This window comes from Cavia porcellus, unplaced genomic scaffold (assembly GCF_034190915.1).
Source record: "Cavia porcellus strain 051 isolate PalLab524CR breed Dunkin Hartley unplaced genomic scaffold, mCavPor4.1 scaffold_11, whole genome shotgun sequence".
NCBI classification, from domain to species: Eukaryota; Metazoa; Chordata; class Mammalia; order Rodentia; family Caviidae; genus Cavia; species Cavia porcellus.
Window position 1 is genome coordinate 1,830,709 of NW_026947494.1, and position 12,260 is coordinate 1,842,968.

General features: G+C 53.8%; 1 long non-coding RNA gene across 1 annotated transcript; it reads left to right on the forward strand.

Annotated features, from left to right (window-relative positions):
• The first annotated feature begins 814 nt into the window (after window positions 1–814).
• On the forward strand, window positions 815–3,652 carry LOC134477975 (uncharacterized). Its single transcript, XR_010050313.1, has 2 exons — window positions 815–1,064; window positions 2,387–3,652. It is a non-coding gene; the product is annotated as an uncharacterized LOC134477975 (long non-coding RNA).
• The last annotated feature ends 8,608 nt before the right edge of the window (window positions 3,653–12,260 follow it).

Below are 12,260 nucleotides of genomic sequence, written 5' to 3' on the forward strand. Positions count from 1 at the left end.
AAGGGTGATGAAAAGCTGAGTTGATGAATGAGATGGGTCTCTCCAAAGACGATCCGATTGGCTCCACGAAGCGGAGGTGGTAGACCATTCGGCAGACAGAATGCGCGTTCTGACCGCGCCGCCCCTGTCTCATTAGAATCAGCAGTGAGTGCGGGCGGCCTTTGAAGATTTTTGCTTTCAAAATCTGCCTAGCTGACATACTGAAAATAAGATAAAATGCCTGCTTTGGTTCTGATCATTGATGTCTCTGCTGTGTTTCAAATCTGAAGTATTTTTTTAGCTTTACAATGAAAATCAAAAAATCATTAAATGATGTTAGAGACAGCAGGAAGTATGTAAGAATCATAGAACGTCTTGCTGTAGTTTATATTATTTCATTATCTAAATCAGTGGGTAACGATTTCTTATATATCAAAGCTGATAATTATTTTTCAGGGATATGAACCGTGGAGGGGAAAGTGGGAGTTTGAGAATGATGTCAATAAAAAGCTAGGGTTTCTGCAGAAAAGTGGAAGAATTTGCCCAAAGAGCAATTATGTAAATAAAATGTGCCCTGGGCTAGAATAATTTGACTGTCACCCACTGATGGGAATGGCCTGGGGCTCAGGTGCATAACTACTCTCTGCGGGCTGGATTCAGTGGGGCTGGGGAGGGGAGCAGGGTTTTAATTTATTTTGCTCCCGATTATGCAACATTGAAGGTGGGTCTTCTCTGTGTGCTGATGAGCAAGGAGAAGCTGAGGACTGTTCTAGAAAGAAGCACTTCCTCAATTCTTCCCCCTTCTCCTCTCTGTGCTCCCAGCAGGCCCTTCAGCAGGACACCAAGGTCCAGCCGACACCACAGACCCCGGCTTGGCACTCTGGACTTCTTGCTTTAGCTCTCAAGGGACCTGAGATGACAGGCTCCATGAGGGGAAACCTTTGGCTTTCCCCATATACAACATTACCTAGGATGAGCTGGATGTCCAAATGCGGACGGCATCTCTTCATGAAGCAGACATTATTGGAAGCTTTGCAATGGACAGCTTTAAGGAAGAAAGAACCCACTGACCGGCTCTGAACACTGTAAGGAGTTGGTCTTTGACAGCGCTCAGCTTTCTGGGAAATTTGTGAGCACCCCTTTCTGGAGGCTCTGCCTATCTCCCTGACAGTGAGGCAGCCCTCTGTCCCTCTTTCTGCCTGTGCATGGCCCTGGCCTGCTGTGGGTGCAGAGTGAGTCCTGCCTGACCACCACCCTGGCTGCTCCTGTGCTCTATCCAGACCTTTGGCTCCTCCTGGCTATCTCTCCAGCAGAGAGCTCACCTGGGCACCAGGCACCTGTAGTCAGTACTCACCATGACCAGATCTCCCCACCCCCAGCTCTGACCTCCTAAAGCTGTGAAACTGCGTGGCACAATGTGGCATTGAGCCTGCTCTGATTAGGTGGCCTGTGGACAATTGTAATCTACTAGATAGGTGACCTATGGGCTTTCCCAGCTTCTTAAATGGGTCTCTGCTTTCTAAGGAGGTAAAGGGGCGGAGGGTTTAAGGGAGCATTGCTTTCCACACAGGCAGCCCCAGTGCATTATCATCTCTCCAGGGCTTTCCCTGTAGATGTCATCCTTCCAGGGCTTTAGGCCCTCTAAAAGCCAACTAGTTTTGCTTTATCTGTTCACTTTTCTTTTGCGGCACTGAGAATGGACCTTGGGTGTTGCACATGCTAGGCAAGTACTCTACGCTGAGCTGCACCACTGTCTGCCTGGTTTTGCTTTTCAACTCCCTTTTCAAAAAAATACAAGGGTTACTGGCCCTCAAGTTGCCTCTGGGTCTCTCCTACCATCCCCAAGGCCCTGGGGTCTGCAGAGACGCTTCCTGACTCTGACATCTCCCTTTTCTTCTGTGGTGTCACAGCACCTGCCCAGCTGCCCTCTGCTGCTCTCTGTCTATAACTGCTATGTCAGGTCAGAGTCCCTGACAGTGCCTCTCAGCTCGGACTATCAGTGAGTCATCCGACTGGGGCACCACACTCCAGCCCTGGAGTTGGCTGGTGGGTCCACAGGCACACAGGGCCCTTACGGCTGGATCTGGAATGTCCCTGAAGTCCCCCTGTGTTAGGGAAAGTGATTAAATCACAGCAGTGGTGTGGCTGACTTCCTGTTGGGAACTGGGGCCTAGTCAAAGCTGGCTTCCGGAAAGCAGGAGCCAGTAGGGCGGATCTGCCTCCCTGGTTGCTGCCATCTCTCTCTGTCTGTCTGTCTGTGTCCTGTCTGCCTTGACACGAGCAGCTTTTCATCTGTCACAAACCTTTGCTGTGTCATTTCTGCCACGGAGCTAGCTAACCATGGGCTGAGACCATGATCAAACTAGTCTCTGCTCCTTTATGTTGTGTGTCCTGTGTTTTGTTCCAGTGACAGAAGTATGACACGACAAATTTCAGTACCAGGGATGAGGTCACTGCTGTGACTGTACCTGACCATGTGACTCAGAAGCCTTCAGAACTGTTCACCAAAGCAATTTGGGAAGGTTTAGACATGCCAGACAATAAGGCCCTGCAGTACTGCAAACCAAGCTGGATGAGAGCTTCAAAGCTCACAAGACCAGAACGCTGGTAGAAATACAGACAGTAAAGGCCAGGCTCCAAGGTTCTAGCCGGAAACAAGGATTTCACTGACAGCTGGACTCGACTATGCTTTGACAGAAAATTTATCTACATTTTCCTCATGTCCTGAGCTTTGCAGGAGTCTGACATTAAGGTCAGCCAACTAATGTATCCAGGGGGAGGAAATTTCAACTTTTAGGCTTTGGCATGGGTACTTCTGGTTGTCTTCAACCAGATTTATCGTGAGAATTAGGTACAAATAGAAGAACAAAATAATTTGGAAGTTTGCAGAAAGCACCTACCATGTTGGAGCAAAGTAGAACATGGCTGCTGAAAGACAAGCATTAAAAAGAAACCAAATAATTTGCATCAGGACAATAGGAAAATGGCTTGAAAGCTTCTCAAGAATCAGCAAGACCTGACCTTCACACACGCAAAGATGCACTGCCCTGAGTTCAGCCCTCCAGGTGCTCAGAGGCACTACAGCCAGCTGAGCTACTGCTACTGCACCTGGCTGCTGCTGGATCTGGAGGCCGCCTGGGCGTTATCCACGTGGTGCTGACTTTACAAATATGCAGAATGCAAGGGTTATGGGGTCTGAAAGGCTTCCTCCCTAATTTCAAAGGGAAACAGAAGAGGCCAGGCAGTGTGCCCTGGAGAGGGCAGTGTGTGAAGCTCGAGAGTGAAGCCAGAAGTACAGTGGAGACCACAGGAATCTGGTGATCCAGAATATGGCACCTCTGCTGTGGAAAGCTGCAGGCAGTGGGTGGAAGCAGCCCAGAGGAAGGCAGTGAGGGCTTGCAGCTGTGTAGGAGTAGGACTGCCCGGGCCTTTTGGAGCTCACGGCTACCCACAGCCTGCCCCAAACGCTGGGCATGAAACTGCAAGGATGCAATGTTTGCCCTGCTGGGTTTTGTCTTGCTTTGGTCTGCTTTGGTCTTACTTTTGTCTGACGTCTTTCTATTCCCTAATTTCCCCGCTTTGGAATAGGAATATGTAGTGTGTGGGATTGTATATTGGAAATAGTTGATTTTCTTTTTAACTTTTATAGGTACAAATAAAAATTTGAATCTCAGATTTTGTAGTTTTCAGCAATGTTGGAACCATTAAGACTTTGGTAACTTTTAGAGATGGACTAAATGCATTTTGTACAGAAGTGGACATGAATTTTTGGAGGCTAGGAGCAAAATGCTAGGTTTTGGATCGGAAATATACCTCCAAATTCACAGGCATGTGGGAGGGAGTAGACCATGGGGCCACTGCACAATCCAGTCACAGCTGGGCTTGCTGTTACGAGGTGGGGCCTGGTCAGAGGCTGTCCCTGGAGCTGGGCCTGGAATGGTCTGTGTCCCTCTCCACCTACTCCCTTCTTCTTCCCACCCTGACATGAGTGGCTTTTCTTCCCCCATGCCCTTCTGACATGGCATTTTTGCCTTTAGTCCAGCAACCACAGCCTGAGACCATGACCAAAATGAACCTCTCCTCCTCTAAATTGTGGGGTGATTTTGTCCCAGTGATGAAATAGAGCCACACGTGTACCCCAGGAAGCAGAGGCGCCTCAGATTATCTTCTTACAAAGACCTGAGGTTTCAAGGGTGAGAGTTGGTCCTACCCAGCATGGACTGGTGCAGAGGGAGGCACTCTAGGTCACCAAACCCCTCACACCTGCAAGGATGCAGGGCTTGACTCGGTCTTCCAGGCTGGTCTAACAGAATTCCATCAACTGGGTGCGAGTGCAGCTTACTGTTCCTAGCCCTGGAGGCTGAAGCCCAGGGTCACAGTGCTGGTGAGCTCTGTGTCTGGCGATGGCTGGCTCCTGACTGACAGAAGCACCTGCTTGCTCTGTCTCTGCAAGTTAGGAGGCGCAAAGAACTCTCCGAACTCTGCACTTCTTTTGTAGCCCCAGTGTCACCAAGGGTGTCGCCTTTATGTCGTAGTTCTCATGGCCCCTGCTCTTGATACCATCACCTTGAGGTTAGGACAGCGAGGTCAGCCACAGACATAAACTCCAGTCCAGGGAACAGACTCTCCCCCTCCTGATGTCTGGAAGCACAGGTGAACCCAGGACCCAGGGGTCCCCTGGAACCCCAGATAGGTCCAGAGACAGGAGGTACCCAGGCATGCAGCTGGTCCTGCCTGGGGTAAGCTGCAAACTCCAGACATAGTGTGTTCTACCCAGCCACGCCTGGGAGTGGAGACACCAGGAGCGGGGGCTTCTCAGTCTTCCCACGGCCCTGTGCCTTTCTGAGTGCACTCTAGTGTGTGCACAGCCCTCCCAGGGGCAGGGCTGTCATTGTCCCTGGCTTACAGATGAGGAAACTGAGGCAGCAATAGGTGGAGTAGTTGGCTAAGGTCTGGGTGCTGGTGTGGTGACTGTTGTGTTCCCAGAGCAGCTGTTCAGGGTAGGGTCCCCTGTGCCTGCCTTGCTAAGGTCTCACATAGTGTTCAAGGTTATCTGTGCTATCTCCAGTGTGCAGAAAGACGAGGTTTCTCCTAGTATCCCCCTAGGTTGGACACAGCAGGAGAAATGGTCCACAGTCTATGCTCGGGGGATCAGTGGAACCCAGTGCTCTGCCTAGAAGCAATCAAATCCCTGAGCCTTTAGCACTAGAGTAAGAGGGTCTCCAAGCTGAGGTCCTTCCTGGATTCAGGTGATCTTGCTGCTTGCCTCGGCTGGAAGGACACCTCTCATCCCCCCAGAGGTCCTCCCACCACATGGCCCTGCCCACCAAGCCTTCTCCTGGACACAGGCGGGCACGGCCATCCCTGCTCCTGAGCTCCCTGCAGGCTATTCCCAGCCCTTCTGAGGCCTCAGGGCCGCAGTGTACTGGGTAGATGGATTCTTGGGGTCCCCTACAGCACTGTCCCCAGGAGGCAGACCAGTGATCAGGGGCTAAAGATGGAGCCAGCTTGTACCTAAGCCTTGGCTGCCTGGAGTCCTTGGCTATGTCAGGGACATAGCTGGAGTTTCCACCACTTCTACCCCCATGTGGCCACTCCTCCCATGCTCCCCTGGACCCTGGGGTAGAGGATGTGCAAGCCCTGGGCCCCTGCTTTCGGGACATTTCCTGCCTGAAGATGATGGGCAAGCCTGAGGCAGAAGAGAGAAATAGTTTCCTCTCAGGCCTGGGCGGGGTGCTTTGTGGCTGGCGCCCTGGGTCCACAGGTGGGTGGAGGACACCAGAGACCTGGAATCGGGGGAGTACGGGCCTTACCCTCTGCCCTGCAGAGTGGGGATGCAGCCACAGAGAAGGAAGTGCCAGCCTCTCCTGTGTCTTCTGCCCCTGAATGGGTAGAGAAGACCCCTAATTAACACCTGGAGGGAGAAGCTGGAGAGTGACAGTCACTGATTAGGAAAGCTGTGTCCAGATGCTTCTGATTTCTGAGCATACAGAAGGGAGGAAACTGATCTTGCTTCCTGAGCCCCACAGAGCTCCCCTCGGCTGGTGAGGGTGATGAAGAATCATGAAGGCGTAGCCCTGGTTGACCCCCACACTAAAGGGGTCAGCACCATGTGGGCGCTTGCACAGGCCAAACCCAGCTGGGCTGTGGTCCAAAAGCTCCACTTCGATGGTGCTGGGTCTTCCTTCCAGGAGGAGTTGGGCAGCGGGCTGGGTCCTGGGGGGATGACCCGTGTCTAAACCTTGTGGAAAGCATCCGTGTGGCTCTGTACCTCCTGGTACCAGATGTGTGTGTGTCCTGAAATGTCCTGGCCTCACACTGCAGGGATATTGAAGAATACAAATGCCAGGCTAGTGCTCAGGTCAGACTTGAAACCAGAAGGCTCGAAGGGAGGGTATCGCAGTATACTGGTGACCATTTCCACTGAGGACACTCAGTGCTGCTTGGGGGAAGAGACCATGGTGTAGCGGTGGAGGACCTGTGCTCCAAAGTGGGGAGCGAGACCCCAGTCCTCGCAGTTCTGAGTCACTGGGGCTCAGTTTCCCTTCTGCAAAGGATGTGCTTGGAACTCAGAGCACTGTGTCCTGCCCAGTGTCTGAGGTTGGTGTTATTCTCTTCCCTTCGACCATGGCACGTGCCAGGGACAACCGGCTAAGCAGGGCCCACGAGAAGGCAACCCCGTAGGAGCAGCGAGTGCTCCCCTGTGCTCCCTGGCTCCTGGGTCCTGAGGGGCCGAGGTGAAGGCTCTGACTGACTGAATGCCGGGGGCTGTGTCTCATCACGTGGGGGCTGAGGGTGGTGAGGGCCCCTGAGAAGCATCATCACGGTCACAACCCTTCCTCCGTCCCTCAACACCATTCCCTCCACACCCAGAGTGTGTCTTGAGCTTGAGTGCATGGATGCCGACTAATTCCTCAGTTTCCCATTGACAGACAGTCACCTCACCTTTCTATTACTCCCTTTTTTTAGTTTGGAGAGCCTTAGAGCCATGTATCACCTCTCCCTGAGTTACATGGAGGGCAGCACAGCTGTGTGCTCTGGGGAAGCCGCCTTCCAAGGTCCCAAGCTCAAGCACTTCTGGCCCAGAGAGGCCATTGGGCTGCTTCACAGAGGCCTGGCTGCAGGACTCTGCGGGTGCTGCAGATGAGGCGGGGCTACACTTGAATGCCATTAAGCGCGCTGGAGCGCCCAGGGCCTGCCGTCCTCTGGACAAGGAAAGTGCTGGCTCCGTCTCATCCCAGATGTCACATCTGGGCCTTGGAAAAGGGAGCCCTCCCCTGCATGGCATTGCCTCGGGGAGGGGAGAGGGAAGAGGTATGCACACTAGAGCCCAACCTGGAGTCCACCTCCTCAGGGCTGGGCTCCCACCCATGCCTTCCTCAAGCCAGAGAGCAGGGGGGAAGGGCAGCTCCCTTCCTCGCCGATGAAGGTGAAGGACCCAGGAAGGGTCCAGCTTTCCCTAGCCCACTATAGCCTCTGGTTCCATCTCCAGGGCAAGGTCAGCTCAGGACCTCCGTGACCTCTCTTGGCAGCCAGGCCAGGGCTTGTGGTGGGTGCCAGAGATGAAGGGCCGGGTCCTAAGCTTACACGGACCCAAGCTGGCACTAGGCGGAGGTCTGGGTTGGGGAGCACGCGAGCAGAGCTGCTCCACTCAAAACTCTCCAGGGCCTGAGCTCTCTGTGCCGTCCTTTAGGGTGCTGGGGTCTTAGCCAGCACCACACAGCGGGATCCCAGGCAAAACAAGAGCCCCGGTGTTCCCAGAATGTACCTCGGGTTCACCCAGGGACGAGTGTCGGGATGAGGAGTTTATGATGGCTTCGTAAACAAGGGAGCAGAGAGGGTCAGCGCGGCCTGCTGTATCCTGAGGTGTGTGCAGGCCGGAAGCCGGCTCTCCCCGCAGCAGGGAGGGCTTTCCTTGCAGCAGGGCACCCCTGCCCAAGTCACGTGGTCACCGCTTTCCCCTGCATCCTCACAGCCCTCCTTGTGCCAGCCAAGCCGTGGCCTGATTTCTTTTTGTTGGATGCGGTCAGACTGCATTGGGGCGCACTTCAATGGCCTCGTTTTAACTCAGGGACCCCCCAAAGGCCCCGTTTCCAAGGCCTGTGGGAATCGGGGACAGGGGTCGCACACCAACACGTGGTTTACAGGCCTCAGCTCAGCCCAGGCCCGGGCCCCTGTGCCCAGACCACGTGCCCCTGGCTTCCACACAGTGCCCAGTGCCAGTGCTCGGATGAGTCCATGGAAGACACAGCCAGCGCCCATGGTATCTGACCAGTTTCGGATGGGATTTGTTTGCCCTTGCTTTTTTAACATTTTTTTACTGTGCAGTATTTGCAGTCCTTAAATCCTTCCACATCACCCTTATTATCCTCCTGCTTGCAGCATTTTTTCCTTGTCAAACCCTAAGAATAAAAATCGGATAAAATGCGTCCGTCCGTGTTGATCGCGGGCAGCGGCCCTGCAGCCTCTGGTCCTCTGGCCCGAGACCCAGCTGCTCCTGGCCCTGCCTGGATCAGGCCCAGCGTTTGCGCACAGCCCTCCCGGCTGCCTGCGTTAACTTCCCTATTTCCACCTCGTTCTGCGCACAGCGGCACTAACTCATAAAATTAATTCCCATTTCGTGGGATTGTCAGAAATGAGGATTGTTCTGACCCCTGTTTGAACTCATCAGCCGAAATGAAGTTGCTCACTGAGCTGGGGAAGACAAAGCTCGGTCCCAAGAAATTAATCAACTCCACCGGCGCCGGGAGAGGCCCGGAGTGGGCTGTGCCACGCTGACCCCAAACAGCTCGGATCCCGTGCGCAAATGAAAGCCATCATTCCTGGCGAGGAAGATACTAAATTATCAGCTTTAAATTTAATTTTCAGTTTACGTGTGTTTTCGATTAGCGTGCCGTGTCTCATCAGGGCGGGCTCCCGCGCCGGGCAGGCCCCTCCCGTGGTCACCAGGTGGATGTGGCCCGAGATGCGCTCACACACGAAACTTGGTGAGGGTCCTTTCTTCCTGCAACACCGTCAGCAACAATAGCAAATTATCTTCTTCATACCAAAATCAATACCAGGCTGCGGAATGAGAAGTCGCCCTGGGCCTGGGGCCACAGCGGTTCCTGACAGGCTCCTAAAACGATGAGCCACTCGCCGGGGCCTGCAGACAGCTGCACACTCCTCTGCCTTGATTTAGTCCCGATGTCTCCCCAGGCCAGTAAAAGTCACGGACTGACAGATGGACACCGAACCTGCATCCCCGTCCACGAGGCCCTCCACCGGCCAGTGCTCTGCATACAGAACAGAAACTTCCTTCTCTGCTCAGGGCAGGACCTGGGAGGACCCCCTCTTCCCAGGGAGTGACAGCCACCTCAGCCCTGCCACCCACGGCTGCAGGTGAAGGTTCACACTTAACCCACAGGGAAAGCGCCTAGAGAAACACTCCAAAGGAAATGCTAGAGGTCCGGCCACACTGGACAGAGACCCCACCTCAGATGGGCCCTGAGTGCTCTGGGTCGCACCTTCCCTCTAGGTTCTTTGGTTTCCATGGGCCTTGTAGGATGTAGAAGCAGTGAGAGCGCGGTACCCCTATGTGGGGGCAGTGGGGCTGCCCTTGCTAACCTGCTCATCCTGGCTCTTTCCACCTGTGAATTCAGGGGATGAGCCCAGACCTCTGTACTGGTGCCCAAACATGCAGACAGCCCCAGGGCTGTGGTTAGGCTGGGCCCCTGACTACCCTGTCCTGCCTGCTTGCTTCTTGTGGGCGTGTGATGGCCATTATGATAACAGGCATGTTCACCTCTGGGCCCACTAGACATCAGGAGGACCAGATTAACCTAACAAGTGCCATTTGGACGTTCAATTCCAGGTAGCCCATGTGACCCAATATATGTGGACACTTTCTCAAATTACAAGCTTAGGACTCTGTCCCCTTGGCTATCTGTCAAGGGCTAATGCATGGGCATCCCTAACCACCTCTGCTGACTGGTACACAGCGGGGCTGGGTGCTCACATCTGAGTGTCCATCCTCTTCCTGAGATGGTGTCCACTGGGCCTGTGTGTGAGCAGCACAGAAAAATGACCCTAAAGTTGCTCATGGTCTGGTCTTCCCTACCTGGGTGAGGACGGGCAGCCTCCAGGGAGTTCCCCGTTGTGTTTCAGTCCCCTTTTCATTACTGTGAGGGTCTGGGACACACGCTTTGGAAGAAGACAGCATTTAGCCCATAGTTTTGGTTGTTCAGCACTCAAGACTGGGTGGCCACATGGGTTCAGTCCCTGGTAAAGATGGTGAGTGGCATCACACTGCGGTGGGAGTAGGTATGATTTCAAAGAGCGGTGGTGGGAGGGAAGGGACTGGGGTAAGAGGGGTCCTTTGAGGACCCCTTACCCCCCCAGGATACCCCACTGAGCTGCTTCCTCTATCCTGCCCCCTCCCAGAGTGCCACCAGCTCTCAATGCCCACTAAAAGAATCCAGCCCTGGCCAGTGTACCAGTGAGCTCAGACCCTCTTGCCTGAGTCGCTCCCCAAAAGCCCGGTTTCTAAAGGCCCTGAGCACTGCTGCCCCGGGCCAAGCTTTCACCCCAGGAGCTACTTGTGGAGATTCCAGGTCCAAACCTGAACAACCACATCCAATGCAGGCTCCAGAAGAATTGGGGAAGCCCGTTCCTGTTCTACAAAGATTTGTTTCAGGTGACCGTGTCTACTCTCTTCATGTAGGAATCAGACCGGTTGGGTAGAAAAGAGCCACACACATGTATACACATACACTTATACATGTTCATATGCATATACACACATACACGGTTATTTTATATAGAATTAATTTTAATGAGTCTTTTAGGCTTTCTGATGTTCTGTGAGGCACAACTGGGAAACTCTTGAAGCCACCATGAGTCCTGCTCCATCCACACGCAGACACACATCCCAGGGCCCACGTAAGCAGGGTCCTAAGCACCCTGCCCATCTCTGATGGGAAGTCCTGGTCCCCTAGTCCCTGGCTGATTACTGGAGCCTGAGGCTCCTGTGATGAGAAGGTCTGCTCTCCTGCCAGGACCTCAGCAGTGCTGCGGGCATCCGCCCAAGACTCTGCCCTGCTGGGCAGCTGTATGTCAGCCTGGCTTCACAGGCCAGGGAAGGGGAGCGGGTCCTTAGGCTTCTGTTGTTGGTGTCCCTCCAGCTTGTACCCACCCCTTCCATCACAGTGCTCGGGGCTCAGTGACCTCCTCCCCACACCTGTGTGTCCTTTGGGTTTTATTGCAGCTCTAAAACCAGAGCATGATTGTCTGTGGATGACATGGGCTGCAGAGGAACAAGTTTGCTGAGTGTGACAAATGTAGGACTGTCCACTAGGTAGACCCCCTGTGCCTCTGAGATATGGCTGCTTCTGCTGATGAGTGTCTGGCTCTGTACCCAGCAGGGGTGCTCTGGGAGAAGGAGCCACCCAGGCCCGGCCTGACAGGGCTCACGCACAGCACTGGGTTTCTTTCCAGTTGATGTTGATCCTTAGCTTTTGCTTTTCAGTGACAGGTTGGGCATAAACACATGAACCAGGAGACAATCTTCTGTCTGTGCTCCTGGTCACAACACAGTGACACAGTGGGACCTGAGGCCAGGAGTTCTTTATCACGTAGAGTTTGTGGAAGTCAGGTTGGGAAAAAGCAGATCATGGCTCGGACATACAAGCAGGCTGGGCACAGCGTCTCTGCCCCAGAGCACGACAGTGGACCATGCTGGCAGCAGCCTCCACCTGACCGCTGGAGACCAAGAATCCCTGGACTCTTAAGAGACATGCTGTACATCCTGAGTCCTTTCCTTTGAGAGCTGGGGGCATCAACTCTACCATCTGGAGTGTCCGTCTAGTCTTACTTGTTGCTGAGGCCTTCTCCCTTGGTATTTATTGTGAGACTTGGCTATTCCGGGGCCACTGTTGGAATGACAGGTGGAGTCCTTAGAGCTGGGGATGCCTGGACCTACTCTGTGCTGCGGGGGCAGTAGTGATCAGAGAAGGGTCGAACTTCTGCACACACAAGGAGCGGAAATCTAAGGGTCAGATAGAGTGGGGAGGTGGAAAGTGCTTCCTTGTTTGGGGTTTTGGGTCCCCTAGACCAAGGGGCACACAGTAGCCAGGGCAGGAGTAAATGGGCTCTCTCAGACTGGAGCTGAGTCCACATGCTCCATCCAGCCGTTGCCTCAAAAGAAGCCACGTCAGGGCTCCAGTCAGATGCTTTGGTTATGCTGCAGGGATGTGCAGGACTCAGAGGACAGCTCTTGTCTGGGCCTTGATGTTGGGAGCCAT